This window comes from Salmo salar, chromosome 23 (assembly GCF_965601325.2).
Source record: "Salmo salar chromosome 23, fSalSal1, whole genome shotgun sequence".
Lineage (NCBI taxonomy): Eukaryota > Metazoa > Chordata > Actinopteri > Salmoniformes > Salmonidae > Salmo > Salmo salar.
The window spans coordinates 44,795,356-44,814,167 of record NC_138313.1 but is presented as its reverse complement, the minus strand read 5'-3'; the positions used below and the strand labels follow the sequence as shown (position 1 = coordinate 44,814,167).

Genomic DNA, 18,812 nt, shown 5'->3' with positions numbered 1-18,812 from the left:
AGTCAATCTGGTCTTATTTCAATTGTTGTTTTTGTTTGCTGCAAAAATTGGTTTATCGTATCTACCACATCAGAAATGCAGAAAATCAGAACACAATAAGATGTGATGGTCAGAATGTGAAAAAAACTAAGAGAGATCGCAGCTTGGAAAAGCTACTTTTCTGTCCAACATAAAAACGGAAATCTGTCTGGAAGGACCATTTTTCTTCTGTCCAGCTGGAGATTGACCTTCAAAGCTCTTCAAGCCCAGTCTTTTGTTTTATGTGTGTATGTGTCGTAATGTTTTTGGACCCCAGGAAAGAGTAGCTGCTGCCTTGGCAACGCCTAATGGGGATCCATAATAAACCCCAGGAAAGAGTAGCTGCTGCCTTGGCAACGCCTAATGGGGATCCATAATAAACCCCAGGAAAGAGTAGCTGCTGCCTTGGCAACGCCTAATGGGGATCCATAATAAACCCCAGGAAAGAGTAGCTGCTGCCTTGGCAACGCCTAATGGGGATCCATAATAAACCCCAGGAAAGAGTAGCTGCTGCCTTGGCAACGCCTAATGGGGATCCATAATAAACCCCAGGAAAGAATAGCTGCTGCCTTGGCAACGCCTAATGGGGATCCATAATAAACCCCAGGAAAGAGTAGCTGCTGCCTTGGCAACGCCTAATGGGGATCCATAATAAATACAAAATACCTGTGGGCGGAGCTACAGCTCTGATATTAAACTTTCTTCTGCAGTATTTTGTACAGTTGATCATTCTCTCTCTTTTTCACGTGTTCTGCAATGAATGGCTGGATGTGTGAATGGATGTGTGTGAGTGGATGTGTGAGTGGATGTGTGTGGGTGGATGGATGTGGGTGTGTGAGTGGATGTGTGTGGGTGGATGGATGTGGGTGTGTGAGTGGATGTGGGTGGGTGGGTGGATGGATGGATGGATGTGGGTGTGTGAATGGATGTGGGTGGGTGGATGGATGTGGGTGTGTGAGTGGATGTGGGTGGGTGGATGGATGGATGTGTGGATGGATGGATGGATGGATGGATGTGGGTGTGTGAGTGGATGTGTGGGTGGATGTGGATGGATGGATGGATGTGGATGGATGGATGGATGTGGGTGTGTGGATGGATGGATGTGTGGATGATGTGGATGGGTGTGTGGATGATGTGGATGGGTGTGTGGATGATGGATGGATGGGTGTGGGTGTGTGAGTGGATGTGTGGGTGGATGTGGGTGGGTGGATGGATGGATGGATGTGGGTGTGTGAGTGGATGTGTGTGGGTGGATGGATGGATGGATGTGGGTGGGTGGATGGATGGATGGATGGATGGATGTGGGTGGGTGGATGGATGGATGGATGGATGTGGGTGGGTGGGTGGGTGGATGGATGGATGGGTGTGGGTGGATGGATGGATGGATGGATGTGTGGATGGATGTGGGTGTGTGAATGGATGTGGGTGGGTGGATGGATGTGGGTGTGTGAGTGGATGTGGGTGGGTGGATGGATGGATGTGTGGATGGATGTGGGTGGGTGGATGGATGGATGTGTGGATGGATGGATGGATGTGGGTGTGTGGGTGGATGTGGATGGATGGATGGATGTGGGTGTGTGGATGATGTGGATGGGTGTGTGGATGATGGATGGATGGGTGTGGGTGTGTGAGTGGATGTGTGGGTGGATGTGGGTGGGTGGATGGATGGATGGATGTGGGTGTGTGAGTGGATGTGTGTGGGTGGATGGATGGATGTGGGTGGGTGGATGGATGGATGGGTGGGTGGATGTGGGTGGGTGGGTGGATGGATGTGGGTGGGTGGATGGATGGATGTGGGTGGGTGGATGGGTGGATGGGTGTGTGGATGGATGGGTGGATGTGGGTGTGTGAGTGGATGTGTGGGTGATCATGCTGCTTTACTCCCTCAGACATTTGAGTCTCTTCTCTAGACCGTTCTCTCTCTCCTTTTCTGACCCTGTGTTCTCCAGGTGATTGAGGACTGGAAGTACGTGGCGATGGTATTGGATCGGATGTTCCTGTGGATCTTTGCAGTAGGCTGTATAGCTGGTACTCTTGGGATCTTCCTCCAACCTTTCTTCCAGCATCAGACCATTCCCATCCGGAATCTCAGCAGCCCCACCTCACCAAGAGACATCATCTTGAAGGATTCCGTTGTTTAAAACAATTATTATCCATGTAAACAAATAATAGTCTAGCTTAAAAAAAGCGGACCCCACCACATGAAATGATCTGAAGGACTTTACTGTAAACTGGCTAATGCCACTACTATTCTTAGCTACAATTTATCACAATAATGATGAAACAGATGATCCGGGATTTCTGCCGTCATTATATGGCTCAATAGCTCAAGGAAGAGTTGTGTGTGTTTGTGTTTAGATAGAGCAGTGTATGACTGCTGTAGGCTGAGGAAGATGCTTTGAATTGACCGTGTTCGGTAAAGAGATGTTTTGTGATGATGGATAGACTTTAATTAACAACATGGTAACATCATGCATGTTCTCTGAACTAGAAATTAACAACATGTAACATTATGCATGTTCTCTAAACTAGAAATTAACAACATGTAACATTATGCATGTTCTCTAAACTGAATGTCACAAACTTGAGAAAATATATGAAGTGTGCTGCCACCCTCTGCCTATGGTATGAATTTAAAGTGAGGTCGTAAAGTAGGCCACTCAACAAAACGCTGAATGGATGGTTGGTTTGAACACGAGCAGGTTCTTATTATGAGGCGTGTTGTGATCTCTCCATTTTTAATCTTCTGTGCTCAATTGCCTTGTGGTGACAATATTACATCATCACAGGTCCAATTGAACTAATGTGCTGCCTGTGTTTATGAAAGAGTGGCGTGGCGTGGGGCTTTATTCAACACACTTTTAGAGGTCTAGCTAAAGAAACATAACCTAATGTGAAGGACTACATATTCATCTCGTACTCATACAGTCCCAATTCATTTTATGACATGAGTGGTCTGTGTAGCCTGGAGAAATCCAGTCTGTTTGTGCTAACATTCCACTCCTTGTCATGACAAACAATGACACAAGAGTATAAGAATGTTAGCACAAAAAAAGAAAAAGGTGATGGGTTTCAGGCTATGGCCTGTGTGATTTATCAAACAATTACTTAGGATGTATGAGCAGTAGGAGTTGATACATAGCTGGGTTGCAGATCGGTTGGTGCTGCCATGACAACTCCGATGGTGATTGTCAAACCAAACAAACAGACTTGACAAGACAGTACTGTTACGAAACCAACGACTAGCCTGCTGATATTGTTGCCCTCTCTTTGTCTAGGGGTCCTAGGCCTAGTAACCTGGTCTGTAACCTGGTCTGTAACCTGGTCTGTAACCTGGTCTGTAACCTGAGTGAATGTGTGCATTTATGAAACAAGTCAACGTTTGAAGACTGCGTTGGATGCACATGTTCCCTGGAGACAGCAACTTACCGAGTCCAGGGCCAGCTCTGTTCCCTGGAGACAGCAACTTACCGAGTCCAGGGCCAGCTCTGTTCCCTGGAGACAGCAACTTACCGAGTCCAGGGCCAGTTCTGTTCCCTGGAGACAGCAACTTACCGAGTCCAGGGCCAGCTCTGTTCCCTGGAGACAGCAACTTACCGAGTCCAGGGCCAGCTCTGTTCCCTGGAGACAGCAACTTACCGAGTCCAGGGCCAGCTCTGTTCCCTGGAGACAGCAACTTACCGAGTCCAGGGCCAGCTCTGTTCCCTGGAGACAGCAACTTACCGAGTCCAGGGCCAGCTCTGTTCCCTGGAGACAGCAACTTACCGAGTCCAGGGCCAGCTCTGTTCCCTGGAGACAGCAACTTACCGAGTCCAGGGCCAGCTCTGTTCCCTGGAGACAGCAACTTACCGAGTCCAGGGCCAGCTCTGTTCCCTGGAGACAGCAACTTACCGAGTCCAGGGCCAGCTCTGTTCCCTGGAGACAGCAACTTACCGAGTCCAGGGCCAGCTCTGTTCCCTGGAGACAGCAACTTACCGAGTCCAGGGCCAGCTCTGTTCCCTGGAGACAGCAACTTACCGAGTCCAGGGCCAGCTCTGTTCCCTGGAGACAGCAACTTACCGAGTCCAGGGCCAGCTCTGTTCCCTGGAGACAGCAACTTACCGAGTCCAGGGCCAGCTCTGTTCCCTGGAGACAGCAACTTACCGAGTCCAGGGCCAGCTCTGTTCCCTGGAGACAGCAACTTACCGAGTCCAGGGCCAGCTCTGTTCCCTGGAGACAGCAACTTACCGAGTCCAGGGCCAGCTCTGTTCCCTGGAGACAGCAACTTACCGAGTCCAGGGCCAGCTCTGTTCCCTGGAGACAGCAACTTACCGAGTCCAGGGCCAGCTCTGTTCCCTGGAGACAGCAACTTACCGAGTCCAGGGCCAGCTCTGTTCCCTGGAGACAGCAACTTACCGAGTCCAGGGCCAGCTCTGTCTTGACCGCTTGGTCGAACTACAAACAGGCCAAACTAAAGATTCCAAACCAACCAGCAGCCTCACGTCCACCAAACCAACCAGCAGCCTCACGTCCACCAAACCAACCAGCAGCCTCACGTCCACCAAACCAACCAGCAGCCTCACGTCCACCAAACCAACCAGCAGCCTCACGTCCACCAAACCAACCAGCAGCCTCACGACCACCAAACCAACCAGCAGCCTCACGACCACCAAACCAACCAGCAGCCTCACGTCCACCAAACCAACCAGCAGCCTCACGTCCACCAAACCAACCAGCAGCCTCACGTCCACCAAACCAACCAGCAGCCTCACGTCCACCAAACCAACCAGCAGCCTCACGACCACCAAACCAACCAGCAGCCTCCCGTCCCCCAAACCAACCAGCAGCCTCCCGTCCCCCAAACCAACCAGCAGCCTCACGTCCCCTAAACCAACCAGCAGCCTCCCGTCCACCAAACCAACCAGCAGCCTCACGTCCCCCAAACCAACCAACAGCCTCACGTCCCCCAAACCAACCAGCAGCCTCACGTCCCCCAAACCAACCAACAGCCTCACGTCCCCCAAACCAACCAGCAGCCTCACGTCCCCTAAACCAACCAGCAGCCTCACGTCCCCTAAACCAACCAGCAGCCTCACGTCCACCAAACCAACCAGCAGCCTCAAAGCTCTCTAAGCTGACACTCTGACTGATCAGCATCATTGGCTGAACCAAATGTGCTTATCAAGTCTTGGCTTAGCACCTAGACTCGTTTGCTGCCACCTGGGGATGGAGTGTGCAAGAGTATCCTGGGTAGCGTGTGTGTGTGTGTGTGTCTGTGTCCTAACACTGACCCCCCATTTCATAACAGTACAAACAGATCTGGGACCACCAGACCAGCTGCTCCTCCTATCCACAACCCATTCTGTGCTCCCTAATGTGATTTCAAGCAGTCAGAATATACTCTGGAATAATGGCTGGTTGCATGACCATAAACCCTCCCCCATATAAGATCTGGGTTCAGATACAATTTGAAATCTTTCAAATAATTTTGAGAGTTTGCTTAAGTCTGCTTGGAATGCCGGATTTGTACCTTTTTCTATGCATCATATGATCTTGCGCAACTATGAGTCCATCTGAATATGACCCAGTATAATATTTGTTTTAAAATATATTTTTGGGTGATATCCAATTGGTAGTTACAGTCTTGTAACATCGCTGCAACTCCCGTACTGACTCGGGAGAGGTGAAGGTCGATAGCCATGCTTCCTCCGAAACACGACCCCGCCAAGCATGAGCCAGTATGTAATTGTAATATAGGATAGGATTAGGATGACAGTATATGTTAGCATAGATTAGGTTACCAATTAGTTGAATATTGAACTGACAGCTCAAATACAAATGTATAAAAAGGACCAAATAGAGAATTGTATTATCTGATTCCTATACATGTCTGATGTTATTGAATGTGCTCAAAACTATAGCTGATGGCTAGTTAATTCATGGGATTGATTGACATCTACTTCCTTGTATTTTATTAAGGTTTCCAGTGAACGATTCACCATGGGTGGGTGGCTATATCAACCAACCCTGATCTCATTGGCTGTACTGCTCGTCACTCTGTCCAATAGCGTCTTTAGGGGTAAAATCCTGGTGTACCCATTGGACGGAAGCCACTGAGTCGACATGAGAGTCATCATGGAAGAGCTTCATTCCAAAGGCCATGACATCACAGTGGTGTGAGTGTCAAACCACTGGTCCATTTAAAAATATATATATATATATATTTCACCTTTATTTAACCAGGTAGGACGTTGAGAACAAGTTCTCATTTACAACTGCGACCTGGTCAAGATAAAGCAAAGCAGTGCGACAAAAACAACAACACAGAGTTACACATGGGATAAACAAACGTAAAGTCAATAACACAATAGAAAAATCGATGTACAGTGTGTGCAAATGAGGTAAGATTAGGGAGGTAAGGCAATAAATAGGCCATATTGGCAAAATAATTACAATTTAGCATTAACACTGGAGTGATAGATGTGCAGATGATGATGTGCAAGTAGAGATACTGGGGTGCAAAAGAGCAAAAATAATAATAATATGGGGATGAGGTAGTTGGGTGTGCTATTTACAGGTACTGTACAATGATCGGTAAGCTGCTCTGACAGCTGATGCTTAAAGTTAGAGAGGGAGATATGAGTCTCCAGCTTCAGTGATTTTTGCAATTCGTTCAAGTTATTGGCAGCAGAGAACTGTAAGGAAAGGTGGCCAAAGTAAATGTTGGCTTTGGGGATGACCAGTGAAATACATCAAGTAGAATTCCCCCCCACTACACCTACATCACCATCCTTTAACACTGGTGGCTTCCATTAAAACTTCTTTGGTGAATTTATATTAAGTAAACATCTGAAAATCATGCTTCAGTCAAGGACATTGGAAGTGTCCTTTTTTGGGTTTCACAAGAACATGGCTGAAATGATTGCTCGGGTCCTTGAAGACAGCGAGTTGATCCATTCTCTCCAGGATGGAAGTTTGATGGATCCTGGGATTGGTGGAGGGACAATCTTCCTCTGGTATACAATGTCAGATGGACCATCCAAGGTGAAGCTCATTTGGTCATCGCCCCGTCACCTCTGTCCTACATCCCATTCACACCAACAAAGTTGATAGACAGGATGACATTTCCCCGGAGAGTCACCAACGTCGTAGCTTACATTCTCGGGACTTAGTGCCCACAGAACGTATTCACACCCCTTGACTTTTTCCACATTTTGTTGTGCTACAAAGTGGGATCAAAATGGATTTAATTGTAATTATTTTTACACAAAAGAATTCTAACATTTGTAAATGTATATCTTGATCAGATAAGTATTCAACCCCCTGGGTAAAAACATGTTAGAATCATCTTTGGCAGCGATTACAGCTCTGAGTCTTTCTGGGTAAGTCTCTAAGAGCGTTCCACACCTGGATTGTACAATATTTGCCCATAATTTCTTTTCAAAATTCAACAAGCTCTGTCAAATTAGTTGCTGATCATAGCTAGACAACCATTTTTAGGTCTGTAACTGTAAGTCAGCCACTCAGGAACATTCACTGTCTTCTTGGTAAACAACTCCAGTGTATATTTGGCCTTGTATTGTGCTGAAAAGCCCAGCGTCATGTGGAAAAAAGACTGGACCAGGTTTTCCTCTAGGATTTTGCCTGTGCTTACTCCATTCCATACATTTTTTTATCCTGAAAAACTCCCCAGTCCTTAACGATTACAAGCATACCCATCATGATGCAGCCACCACTATGCTAAAAAATATGGAGAGTGGTACTCAATAATGTGTTTGGATTTGCCCCAAACATAACACTTTGTATTCAGGACAGAAAGTAAATTGCTTTGCCACATTTTTTGCAGTTTTACTTTAGTGCCTTGTTGCAAACAGGATGCATGTTTTGGAATATTTTTATTCTGTACAGGTGTCCTTCTTTTCACTCTGCCAATTAGGATAGTATTGTGGAGTAACTACAATGTTGTTGATCCATTCTCAGTTTTCTCCTATCGCAGCCATTAAACTCTGTAACCATTTCAAAGTCACCATTGGCCTCATGGTAAAATTCCTGAGCAGTTTCCTTTGTCTCCGGCAACTGAGTTAGGAAGGACACCTGTATCTTTGTAGTGACTGGGTGTATTGATACATCATTCAAAGTGTAATTGGTAACTTCATCATGCTCAAAGTGATATTCATTGTTTAACCATCTACCAATAAGTGCCCTTCTTTGTGAGGCACTGGAAAACCTCCCTGGTGTTTATAGTTGAATCTGTGTTTGAAATTCACTGATCGACTGAAGGACCTTACAATTATCTGTATGTGTTGGGTACAGATATGAAGTAGTTATTCAAAAATCATGTTAAACACTATTGCACACAGGGTGAGTCCATGCAACTTATTATGTGACTTGTTAAGCAAATGTTTACCCCGGAAATTATTTAGGCTTACCCAATAATGTTTGTACCATGTTTTGTGCTGCTACCATGTTGTGTTGCTACCATGTTGTGTTGCTATCATGCTGTGTTGTCATGTGTTGCTGCCTTGCTATGTTGTTGTCTTAGGTCTCTCTTTATGTAGTGTTGTGTTGTCTCTCTTGTCGTGATGTGTGTTTTGAGCTATATTTATATGTTATTTTTTATTTTTTTATTTTTAATCCCAGCCCCCGTCCCCGCAGGAGGCCTTTTGCCTTCTGGTAGGCCGTCATTGTAAATAAGAATTTGTTCTTAACTGACTCGCCTAGTTAAATAAATAAAAAATAACAACGGGGTTGAATACTTATTTATCCAAGACATTTCAGCTTTTCATTCATTTGTACATTTTTTTTTTTTTTATTCAACACTTTTATATTATGGGGTATTGTGTGTAGGCCAGTGACAAAAATCTCCAACAACAAAATGTACAAAAAGGTGATGGGTGTGAATACTTTCTGAAGGCACTGTACTCCATGGCATTTATTACAGAACCTGGTACAAACCAGTGGTCCAGCGTTACGTCAGCCCTGACGTCAATTACAATGCCACTTTCCAGGAAGCAGATATCTGACTCATGCTGAATATGGTCTACATGGGTAGGTTCCTCTTCCACAGGACCTGGAGGACTTTGTTCAGAGTTTAAGAGAGCATGGGGTGGTCATGATTTATTAAACTAGGCAAGTCAGTTAAGAACAAATTCTTATTTTCAATGATGGCCTAGTAACACTGGGTTAATTTTAGATTTTCTGATTTTTTACCTTGTCAGCTCAGGGATTCAATTTTGCAACCTTTTGCATACAAGTCCAACGCTCTAACCACTAGACTACCTGCCACCCCCCAAGTAAGGATAGAATTGTTAGGGTTCAAATATTCACAGAAACCCATGATTCATACCCATGATGACTCGAGGGACTTTAATGGCAGAACTCCCTGTAGACATCGCAGACCAGATCGCTGCTGCATTTGCCCAGCTGCCTTAGATAGTCATCTGGCGGTATGGATGAATGGATATATCCTTGAATGATGAATGAATGAATCTTTTGGACAAATTGTAAATAAAAGTTCCCTAACACAGATTATGCCTGGACTAAAAAAACAATTTCAATGGTTATTCTCCATTGAGTGTGCTTTTTGGTTCAGGACCAGGCTTTATCTGTGTCTAGGCCCATTGAATTAAAAACAAAAGTCAACATGCATTTTCATTGTGGTTCTGTTGTGACCCTCATGTATACCAGACAGTGACTCTCCACCTTGAATAACAACACCGGCCTGGTGGACTCCTTGAGTAACAACACCGGCCTGGTGGACTCCTTGAGTAACAACACCGGCCTGGTGGACTCCTTGAGTAACAACACCGGCCTGGTGGACTCCTTGAGTAACAACACCGGCCTGGTGGACTCCTTGAGTAACAACACCGGCCTGGTGGACTCCTTGAGTAACAACACCGGCCTGGTGGACTCCTTGAGTAACAACACCGGCCTGGTGGACTCCTTGAGTAACAACACCGGCCTGGTGGACTCCTTGAGTAACAACACCGGCCTGGTGGACTCCTTGAGTAACAACACCGGCCTGGTGGACTCCTTGAGTAACAACACCGGCCTGGTGGACTCCTTGAGTAACAACACCGGCCTGGTGGACTCCTTGAGTAACAACACCGGCCTGGTGGACTCCTTGAGTAACAACACCGGCCTGGTGGACTCCTTGAGTAACAACACCGGCCTGGTGAACTCCTTGAGTAACAACACCGGCCTGGTGGACTCCTTGAGTAACAACACCGGCCTGGTGGACTCCTTGAGTAACAACACCGGCCTGGTGGACTGACTCCTCCAGAAGGACCTCTTGAGACACCCCAAGACCTGGGCCTTCGTAGCCCACTGAGGAACCAACGAAGTCCAGGAGGCCATCTACCATGGCGTCCTCCTTGTCGGTCTCATTCTCGCCCTCGACCCGCCTGACAACCTCTCCAAGGTGAAGGCGAGGGGAGCAGCTTAGATGGTTGACCTCATTACTATGGACAGAGAAGTGGTTGTCATGCAGAGGTTGCCTAGACTACACAGAGGCCAAGCCATTAAACCGCTGGACAAGGCAGTGCTCCGGATCGACTTTGTTAAGAGACATAAAGGAGCTCGTCTCCTGAGGACAAACTCACATAAAATGTTCTGGATCGTGTCCCACTTCGGTTGATATGAAAGCGACTCTGCTGACGTGGGTGTTGCTCGTAACCCTGGCTTGATGGGTTTTGAGTTTTGTAGGATTAAAGTGATTAAGTCATGTTTTGAGATGTGAATTTGAATATATTCATTGATCAATCATCAAATGATCAATAACATTCATATTTTATCCATAAAATGAATATTTTATCAATATCAAAATATATATTTTTGTATATAATGCGTCATTCTCAATTTTCTTGAACATATGGATAAAAAACAAAATTCTAATGCAGTATACTCAAGAGACAGACAGTGACAGAGTGTGAAAATATCATGATGACCTCATTCATTGTATCAATTATGATTGGCCGACATTCTGCCACTGTAAACAGGAAGTTATCTTCTACTGCGAGGATCATTGAAACCATAAGGCTGCTTCAGAAGTAATGGGCCCACTTTTTTTGGGAAAAAGCTTGGTGTACTTCCTCTTCCTTTGTAAGTTACTTTGTTATTATGTTGATGTTAAATTTAAAAATGAAATCGTTTTTAGAATAGTACGTAGCCTGGTTCCAGATCTGTTTGTGCTGTCTTGACAACTTATATTGGTCTTTAAGAGTTGGCAAGACAGCACAGATCTGGGACCAGGTTGGGTTCATTTACTACCCTTATGTTTCTATTAATATTTGAACCCTAACAATTCTATCCTTACTCGGGCAGGTTGATAACAAACTGCCCCAGTCAACAAAAGCCAGGATGCAGTGTCTATCACTCCAGACATCAGTCCCTGGACAAGATTGTCAAAGAGGTCTGAACCCACCCATCACAGCAGTGACAGAGCTCTATCTGAGCCAATCAGAAACTGCGTAACGAGATACTCCCTGACCTTTGACTCCCACAGCACCGGGTCAGTTCCATGCCGGATATTCTGTGCTGGGACCAATGATAACCTGCTTAATCGTCATAATCCACTGAACACAGGGACTAACTCACGCAAAAGGAAATGGCCTTTGTTACTTTGTACCCTTGTCCTGGTCTGAGAATGTCCACAATGTAACCAAAGCTCAACACAAGAGGTGACACATTAGACAGCCCAGTAACCAGGGTTGGGGTAAAAACTGGGAGTCGATATTTCTGTCCGCTATCTGTCTGTGTCCACAGCTCCTGCTGGGTCTCACAAGGTGTGCCAGATAGTGTGTGTGTGTGAGTCCATCTGCTGTTTGGCAAAGAGAAGTACAGACGTCACTTAATGGAATAAACACATCATTTGTACCAATGTTTGTAAAAGCTCCTATTTGATTGTTTAGTATAAATGATAGCTGGGCAATTTGATGTCAACGCAACCTGACCAAATCTATCAAAAAAGTAGGAAAACATTATTTTATTAGTTGCTATAACTACCTTACATACAAACGTGACCATACCTTAACACATTTTAATATTTATAAAAATTGGGACACATTGACACCTACAGAGAACATTTCTAAAGCGCAGATAGACCAACAAAAATACCCCCACCCTCCGGCTACTTTAAAAAACTGTTCATCAGAAAAGTATCATTTTCAAAAGTATAACATTCATGTACAGTTTGCAGGAAAGGTAAAAGTCACTGGACCCTGAAGAAGGCTACAGGCCAAAACGTGTTGGTTTTAACAAGAACAAGTATTTCTATCGCCAAGAGTTGGTGAATTTCCTCCTTTCCTCTGTTTGCACCTCTGTTCATGCTCCTTGGTTGGAGAGGGAGGTACCGGCAGTGTTCCCTTCCCTTTAGAAGTTGCTGGAGAGACAAGGTCTTGCAGTCTTGAGGCATTTGAAAGAGAAAACATTATGAATTCTCTCCCATAGCTTCAAAAAACTGGTTTTGGCTTAATGATGTTGTCGAAGTCATGTCATCTCATACATCTCATAAGTGTTGTTGACTTCCTGGAGTTCCTCTTCCTGCTGGCAGCTCTCTCTGATCACGTACACTATGAGTCCCACACAGATGAATATCAACAGAGCAATACCAATAACCTAGAAGAAGAAGAAGACTTCATTAGAAGAAAATACATCTTGTGGATGTAGTGGACATGAGTCGGTCATGGGGCTCCCGAGTGGCGCAGCGGTCTAAGGCACTGCAACTCAGTGCTAGAGGTGTCACTTCAGACACCCTGGTTTGAATCCAGGCTGTATCACAAACAGCCGTGATTGGGAGTCCCATAGGGCGGCGCACAATTGGCCCAGCGTTGTCCGGGTTTGGCTGGGGTAGGACATCACTGTAAATAAGAATTTGTTCTTTACTGACTTGCCTAGTTAAATATATATATATTTTTATGGTCACGTGATGAGGTAACTCTGCCTGCGAACTTCAAAACCAGTGTCTGCCCAGTGCCCAATAGTACATTTCCTATTGGTCTAAGACGTTGGTTACTCCCGTGGGAGACCTGGGTTTGTATCCCGTGGGAGACCTGGGTTTGTATCCGTGGGAGACCTGGGTTTGTATCCCGTGGGAGACCTGGGTTTGTATCCCGTGTGACCTGGGTTTGTATCCCGTGGGAGACCTGGGTTTGTATCCCGTGTGCTACTTGGAAAACAGAAATGTGTTTTCTTGCTTACAAGTCAACCCCCCCAGGAAAACCAAGACACACACCCAGATAGGATGAAAGCACAGGGTCAACCGCAGTGCAGCGACCCTGGAGCAATGCCTAAGTGCATTGCTCATGGGCACAATATCAGGAAACGGTATATAGGAAATGTTTCCCGTTGGACCTGGGATTCGAACCGGCGAGCCTTCAGTTGTCTGGCCCACCTCTATGCTACCTACCACCACACATGTACAAGGGTCAAGGAAGAATAAGCAGGTTCAGTATATACACATATTTCAACAACAAAAAAGCTATTCTTCATGAACACTTTTTTTGAGTTTATGATATACTTTACTTTTCTTAATGGCACAGACACCGAAAATAAAAATCAGGGGCTGGTTTCCCAGACCCAGATTAAGCATAGTCCTGGATTAAAAATCATTCTCATTGAAACATTTCCATTGATAGTGTGTTTTAGTCCAGGACAAGGCATAATCTTCATCCGGGAAACTGATCCCAGTGTGTTTTCCTCACCTGAGACTCCACAAATAATTCCTGAGAGTGCACCATGAGATCCTGCAGCGTGCCATCGTCATGAGGAGGCTCACACCACTTCTGAGGAGCCGCCTTGTCAACAATCACAAACCTGCCGTTCCAGTCTGTTAGCGCACACGCAAAGTACTGTCCATCCAGGAAGAGCAGGATCAGCCAGACGATGGGCGGAACCAGGCTGGAGATGGACACTGTCCTGGGGCAGCCGCTCAGGTCGTACCTGCAGTCCTGGATGATTAGCATCAGCATGAAGGCCATGATAGCAGGAATGACGAAGAAGGCGGAAGAAAATAGCCCGTTCCATTTGGGGTCGCACGGACACTCGAACTCCAGCTCAACCAGCTTCTCCAAGCCCATCAGGATGAAGCCGAAAGCCACGTTGGAGACCAAGGGGCTGTTGCCGAATTCACTCTTCAGTCGGGAGAGCCATTGTTGCCTCCTTTCCATACTAGATGACACTACATAAAGTGTGAACAGAGACTGAGAAGTCTGAGAGAGGAGAGCGGTGGTAGAATATGCAGACATGCAGGAGCTCCAGTGATGCATGATGGTTAACACTGGTTTTGTGGGAAGGCTTTGCCCTCGAGGCACAGAATACACATTTCTGGTCTCGTTGGTTGACATCAAAGGAAGGCGTAGCCGCTGTGTCTGGGTTTATACAACCGATTGGCCCTGTGGGGCTGACAGACATGGTGTCCAGGGAGATGAACCCTCCCCTCAGACCCCGAGAGAGGGAGGGGTACTATGGAGTGGAGGGAAAGTTTATGTCACGGGAATGTGATGTCTCTATAGGTTTAGAATCTTAATTTGCCCAGTTTCTCACAGCAGGAAAATATTCCTGCAGCAATAGGACATTTTAATTATTGTGTGGATTATAATTAATGGATAATTTTGTATCGGTTGATACATTTTTAGTTAGGGCAAATTAAGTCTGACATTTTTAAGTGGAAGCCTTTCTAAACCTTGAATAAAATACAAGTTTGCATTTCCTGCTGAGCACGACATCTCCTGCAACAACAGGGTGATCAAATTAAGATCCTACACCTGTATACTGTATGCAGATGTGAATCCGGAATGTTGTATGCATATTGTATTATATATATGTGGAGGAAAAATTTGAAATCATTTCCCAAGTTAATAAAAAATGAAAAACGAATGCACCTTTGGCAGCCATTATAGCTGTGAATCATTGTGAATTAGATTCTACCAACTTTGCACAACTCTTGGCCACATTAATCCATTGTGTTTGTCAAAATTGCTCAAGCTCAGTAAATTTGGTTGGGAGTCATTGATGGACAGCAATATTCAAACCTTTGCAAAAAGGCAGTTAAGTAATACTGCAAGACAACACGGTAAATAAAAATGTAAAACTACATTTAAAAAACTACTAACTAAAAAATGTTCAATCTACAGGGTTAGGTTAAATCTAATAAAACATAATACAAAGTGAAACCCTCTATATTTACAAGTATTATAGTGGCAGCATCATGTTATGGGTATGTATTGTGGTGGCAGCATCATGTTATGGGTATGTATTGTGGTGGCAGCATCATGTTATGGGTATGTATTGTGGTGGCAGCATCATGTTATGGGTATGTATTGTAGTGGCAGCATCATGTTATGGGTATGTATTGTAGTGGCAGCATCATGTTATGGGTATGTATTGTAGTGGCAGCATCATGTTATGGGTATGTATTGTGGTGGCAGCATCATGTTATGGGTATGTATTGTGGTGGCAGCATCATGTTATGGGTATGTATTGTGGTGGCAGCATCATGTTATGGGTATGTATTGTGGTGGCAGCATCATGTTATGGTTATGTATTGTGGTGGCAGCATCATGTTATGGGTATGTATTGTGGTGGCAGCATCGTGTTATGGGTATGTATTGTGGTGGCAGCATCATGTTATGGGTATGTATTGTGGTGGCAGCATCATGTTATGGGTATGTATTGTGGTGGCAGCATCATGTTATGGGTATGTATTGTGGTGGCAGCATCGTGTTATGGGTATGTATTGTGGTGGCAGCATCATGTTATGGGTATGTATTGTGGTGGCAGCATCGTGTTATGGGTATGTATTGTGGTGGCAGCATCGTGTTATGGGTATGTATTGTGGTGGCAGCATCATGTTATGGGTATGTATTGTGGTGGCAGCATCGTGTTATGGGTATGTATTGTGGTGGCAGCATCATGTTATGGGTATGTATTGTGGTGGCAGCATCGTGTTATGGGTATGTATTGTGGTGGCAGCATCGTGTTATGGGTATGCTTGTCACCGGCAGGGACTTGGGAGTGTGTCAGGATCATAAGAAATATGAAAGGAGCAAAGCCCAGGTAAAATGGCAGGGTTTCCTCTAAGTCTTCTGAATAGCTATCCCTGAGTTAGAGTTGTGTTTGTCAATGGGACAATAACAAAAATGTTAATGCCAAAAACAATGTGTAGTGGGTTGTACAGTAGGTTATGTAGTGGGTTTTATAATAGGTTGTGTAGTGGGTTGTGTATAGTAGGTTGTGTAGTGGGTTATGTAGTGGGTTTTATAGTAGGTTATATAGTGGGTTTTATAGTAGGTTGTGTAGTGGGTTGTATAGTAGGTTAAGTAGCAGGTTGTGTGTAGTGTAGTGTGTTGTGTAGTGAGTTGTGTAGATCGGTAGGGGAAAAAAACGTATTTGAGATGTAATTTTAAGGACTATGCAAAGGGTGTGTACTTTTACTCGCAACAGTAAAGTCCATAAGATATGATGTGTATATTATTGATCTAACAAGTTACTCAACGAACTCTATCTGAAAAGATGCTTAAATGTTACAACAAAGGCAAATGTGGTTTAAAGGAAACTCTATAGTAGACCACAGCCATATCGAAATGTTCTATATTTTATACAATGTGTATACATTAGTAATGACCATAACATTAAAATACATTTTTATTAGATCCATAAAAAAAACCAATACAACTATATCTGGACATGTATATACAGTAGTATTGTATATATTATGGATTCCCGTTAGCTGCTGCCAAGGCAGACCATAACATGCCAAGGCAGCAGCTACTCTTTCTACTCGTCGTTGTGTTGTGTTTATCACTGATTGCCTAATATAGCATCCATGATTCGTATCATCGATTGGACAGTCTATTTTGTTCATATGTATTTAAAAAAAAATCAGAAATGACTAGACTGATTTGGTAGTTCTATTTCCGTTTTATTTTTGCGATGCTACTCGTTGAGATAAACATCAGCTTCAAATAAGAACAAGTGGGGTTTTTGTGTTTATAAAAACAAAACATACGTAGTATTATGTATCATATGCTGTCATCGGGCGGCAGCTTAGAGCTTTGGGCCAGTAAGCAAAAGGTTGCTGGATCGAATCCCTGAGCTGACAAGGTAAAATCTGTCATTCTGCCCCTGAACAAGGCAGTTAACCCACTGTTCCCTGGTAGGTCGTCATTGTAAATAAGAATTTGTTCTTAACTGACTTGCCTAGTTAAATAACAATCTGTGTTGGGATCATCTACAGCAGCGGTGTAAAGTATAGTAGTTTTTTTGGGTATCTGTACTTTACCATTTATATTTTTGACAACTTTTACTTTACTACATTTTCCTAAAGAAAAGAACGTATGTTTTACTCCATACATTTTCCCTGACACCCAAAAGTACTCGTTACAATTTGACAGGAAAATGGTCCAATGGTCACGCACTTTGTCAAGAGAACATCTCTGGTCATCCCTAGTCCCTCTTATCTGGCGGACTCACAAATGCTTTGTTTGTAAATGAATGTCTGAGTGTTGGAGTATGCTCCTGGCTTTTACTTTTACTCAAGTTTAATACTTGAGAATGTTTTACACCACTGATCTACAGTATTTGTACATTAGGTGGCAGCAGAACTGTACTGTATCAGGAACGCTCAGACAACATTCAGACTACAAATTGCTGGTTTACCTGAAATATGGTAGCAATGAATCGATTCATGCTTGTACTGTATACATATGAACCACATTTGTGTTGCCTTTCAACTTTACCTTTGTATGATCTTGCAATTGTAGGCCTAATTCCTTCAGGGATGGTCAAAAAGCAATGGAAGGTGTCATGTAAAGTTAACATGAAGGGTTTTACAGTAGGCCTAGTGTTTATCATTTAGCCTAGGAGAGAGAAATGTTTTGGTCATTCAGACACAAGATAAGATCAATCATTTCCAGAATGATTGCCACCATGTCCTAATGCTGTTGTAGGCTGAGTTGACAGTGAAATAGGATTAAAAGTCCCAGTAAAGCCTGGCTACAAACTGAGGTCAGGGCTTAGCCAAGTGTCTGTGTGTCCGTTTCAGACTGTGGTGGGGCCATCTTGACAAGTCAATCGTTCAAATAGGCAATTTATAACGGGTTGTAGTCTTAACATTTGGGACATAATAAGGCACAATTGCCTTATTAAAAAAAAAAGTTCATCCAAGTATGTCTGCGCAGATTTCGAGAACCTCTGTCCAACATTCATCACTTAAACTCTCCTGTCGCATTTTGTTATGCACATGCCAAAAGGGATTTATTTACAATTATAAACTGGGTGGTTCGATCCCTGAATGCTGATTGGCTGACAGCCGTATACCACGGGTATGACTAAGCATTTATTTTTACTGCTCTAATTACGTTGGTAACCCGTTTATAATAGCAATAAGTCACCTCGGGGGTTTGTGATATATGGCCAATATACAAGGTCTGTGTCCAGGCGCTCTAAGAACAGCCCTTTGCCAAGGTATATAGGCCCTTTACCACATCTTCTCGGGCCTTATTGCTTAATCATAGCAGTCAAACGAGTTAAATAGACATCTATTAATGGAACATTATCTGGCGAGTGTAGTTTATTCAGATTAGTTTATTAAGTCACGCTAGCTCGCAATAATTATTATTTTGAAGGAAAACCGAATTTTGATAATTACGTCGTTAGTTACGTAGATATTCTTCCTTAATTCTCTCGGTAATGTTATGAAAATAGGGTTTATTGGATAAATGTGACAATAAATAAATAAATGAAACCCTCACCAGCTAGCTAACAATCTATTTTAGTTTCACTGTCCGATCATTCAAAAAACGAGCAAACTAATAGTT

At 44.1% G+C, this 18,812-nt stretch overlaps 1 long non-coding RNA gene across 1 annotated transcript; it reads left to right on the top strand.

Annotated features, from left to right (window-relative positions):
- Nucleotides 1–11,007: 11,007 nt before the first annotated feature.
- On the top strand, nucleotides 11,008–11,875 carry LOC106584703 (uncharacterized). Its single transcript, XR_001323806.3, has 2 exons — nucleotides 11,008–11,097; nucleotides 11,320–11,875. It is a non-coding gene; the product is annotated as an uncharacterized LOC106584703 (long non-coding RNA).
- Nucleotides 11,876–18,812: the final 6,937 nt, after the last annotated feature.